This window comes from Rhinopithecus bieti, unplaced genomic scaffold (genome assembly GCF_001698545.2).
Source record: "Rhinopithecus bieti isolate Rb0 unplaced genomic scaffold, ASM169854v2 scaffold_4709, whole genome shotgun sequence".
Taxonomy (NCBI): Eukaryota; Metazoa; Chordata; class Mammalia; order Primates; family Cercopithecidae; genus Rhinopithecus; species Rhinopithecus bieti.
This window is the reverse complement of record NW_016805139.1, coordinates 1220514-1223813: the sequence shown is the minus strand read 5'-3', so window position 1 is coordinate 1223813 and position 3300 is coordinate 1220514.

Genomic DNA, 3300 nt, shown 5'->3' with positions numbered 1-3300 from the left:
GATCTCCTGACCTCGTGATCCACCCGTCTCGGCCTCCCAAAGTGCTGGGATTACAGACTTGAGCCACCGCGCCTGGCCAGGGGGAAAGTTTTTAATCAGAATGCACAGCTGGTTGGTAGGAAATCCAGACAGCCTTGTAATACTGTCTAAAGCCCAGAGTATTGAAATGCAAATGTCTGCATTGAAACAACTGATCTCAACATAAGAGTGACTGCTTTGTTCTGGGTTATGGTTATTCCTATGTTGTCTTTTTTAGGATTTATAAGTGACTCTGTGTATTGTTTGAAGATTTGTGTGAGAGGCTGGGCATGGTGGCCGACACCTGTAATCCCAGCACTTTGGGAGGCCCAGGTGGGCAGATCATGAGGTCAGGAGTTCGAGACTAGCTTGGTCAACATGGTGAAACTATGTTTTAGTCTCTACTAAAAATACAAAATTTAGCCAGATGTGGTGGTGCACAACTGTAATCCCAGCTACTTGGGAGGCTGAGGCAGAAGAATCGCTTGAACCTGGGAGGTGGAGTTTGCAGTGAGTTGAGATTGTGCAATTGCACACCAGCCTGGACAATAGAGTGAGACTCCATCTCGAGAAAAGAAAAGAAAGAAAAAAAAAGATTCATGTGAGAGCAAATGAAAACACTTGACACTTCACAAATCAAAACACCAGTTTTGGGCCAGGCGCAGTGGCTCACGCCTGTAATCCCAGCACTTTGGGAGGCTGAGGTGGGCGGATCACGAGGTCAGGAGATCGAGACCAACCTGGCTAATATGGTGAAACCCTGTCTCTATTAAAATTACAAAAAAATTAGGCGGGCATGGTGGGGGGCACCTGTAGTCCCAGCTACTTAGGAGGCTGAGGCAGAAGAATGGCGTGAACCCGGGAGGCAGTGTTTGCAGTGAGTCGAGGATAGCGCCACTGCACTCCAGCCTGGGCTACAGAGTGAGACTCTGTAGTCTCAAAAAAAAAAAAAAACCAAAAAAACAAAAACACAGTAGTTTTATTACAGAAGGCTGCCTTAATGCTAGAAAGCTAGAAGACAATCAACAGGAAAGATTGTCCCAAGACTGGAGAAGATAGAGCTGCAAGGAGAATAGGCAAATGTTTGCACCGTTCTCATAAATCCTGGGCTTCCTTTACACTAGACATTCCATAATTAGTTATATAAGTAGCTATTTTTAGAGTCAGGTCTGCCTATTACAGAGGCTTTTCTTTTCTTCTTGGACAGGGTCTTGCCATGTTGACTAGGCTGCTCTCAAACTCCTGGGCTCAAGCAGTACTCCTGCCTCAGCTTCCCAAGAAGGTGGGACGACAGGCATGCACCACCATACCTGGCTTTCTCCTTTCTTCTTTCTCCTCCTCATCCTTCTTTCTTTTTCCTCATCTTCTCTCATCTTCTTCGTCGTTTTTGTTTGTTTGTTTGAGACAGGGTCTCATTCTGTCACCCAGGTTGGAGTGTAGTGGTGTAATCTTGGCTCACTGCAACCTCTGTCTCCTGGGCTCAAGTGAGCCTCCCACCTCAGCCTCCCAAGTGGCCTAGACTACAGGTGCACACCACCATGCCTGGCTAATTTTTCTCTTCTTCTTCCTCTTCTTCTCCCTTCTCCTTCCTCCTTCCTCCTCCTCTTCTTTCTTCTTCTTCTCCTTTTTTTTTTGAAACAAGGTCTCTCTCTGTTGCCCAGGCTAGAGGGCAGTGGCATGATCATCGATCTGTGCAGCTTTGACCTCCTAGGCTCAAGAGATCCTCCCACCTCAGCCTCCTGAGAAGCTGGGACTACAGATGCATATCACTCAACCTGACTTACTTTCTTTTTCTTTCTTTCTTTTTTTTTGTAGAGATGGGGTCTTGCTGTGTTGCCCAGGCTGGTCTTGAACTCCTGGGCTCAAACAGTCCTCCTGCCTCAGCCTCCAGAGTCAATTTGCAGACATTCTTACATCTCCTTCTCCACCTCTACACCTCTTTTCAACAAAATCCCTATTGTTGCTTCATCAGGACTACATCAGGACTACAACAAAATCCCTATTCTTGGTGAAGTCAGGAGTCTTTTTTTTTTTTTTTTTCTCAAGATGGAGTTTTGCTCTTTTTGCCCAGGCTAGAGTGCAATGGTATGATCTTGGCCCACTGCAGTCTCCGCCTCCCAGGTTCAAGCGATTCTCCTGCCTCAGCCTCCCAAGTAGGTGGGATTACAGGCGCAAGCCACCACACCAGGCTAATTTTTGTATCTTTAGTAGAGACGGGGTTTCATCATGTTGGCCAGGCTGGTCTCGAACTCCTGACCTCAGGTGATCCACCCATCTTGGCCTCCAGAGTGCTGGGATTACAGGTGTGAGCCACCGTGCCCAGCCAGAAGTCTTTAAAAAAAAAAAAAAGAAAGAAAAGAAAAGAAAAATCAATCAATCAATGAAGGTCAGGCTCAATGGTTCACACCTGTAATCCCAACACTTTGAGGGGGTCAAGGGAAAAGGCTTGTTTGAGCATAGGGCAATATAGTGATACATCACCCCTGCAAAAAAAAAAAAAAAAAAAAAAAAAAAAAATTATCTGGGTGTGGTGGCACACTGTAGTCCCATCTACTTGGGAGGCTGAGGTGGGAGGATCACTTGCGCCTGGGATGTCGACACTGCAGTGAGCTGTGATTGCACCACTGCACTCCAGCCTGGGCAACAGAGCAAGACATTGTCTCAAGAAAAAAAATAAAAAATGAGTGCATTTCATGATATGTCAGTTGTACCTCAGTAAGTTTATTTTTTAAAGATGAAAGTGTCTCAAGTACTCATCCCTCTTCCCAAATCATTTTATTTCCTTTGGCAGGATACTGTTAAAATACCAAATTCTTGGCCGGGCGCAGTGGCTCACACCTGTAGTCCCAGCACTTTGGGAGGCCAAGGTGGGTGGATCATGGGGTCAGGAGTTCAAGATCAGTCTGGCCAACATGGTGAAACCCCATTTCTACTAAAAATACAAAAATTAGCCAGGCATGGTGGTGGATGCCTGTAATCCCAGCTGCTTGGGAGGCTGAAGCAGGAGAATTGCTTGAGCCTGGGAGGCGGAGGTTGCAGTGAGCCAAAATCGCACCATTGCACTCCAGTCTGGGTGACTGAGCAAGACTCTGTCTCAAATAAATAAATAAATAAAATTCTTTTCTAAAAGTCCTTCAGGTCATTAAGTTACCATGTGTTTATATGTGCATAAAAGCATACTGTCCACACATATGCACAAAATTTAATTGAACTCACTGGGCCTCTAGTTATGTTTTAGTGACATATGATGACTATGTGTGGCCTGGTGCGGTGGCTCATGTC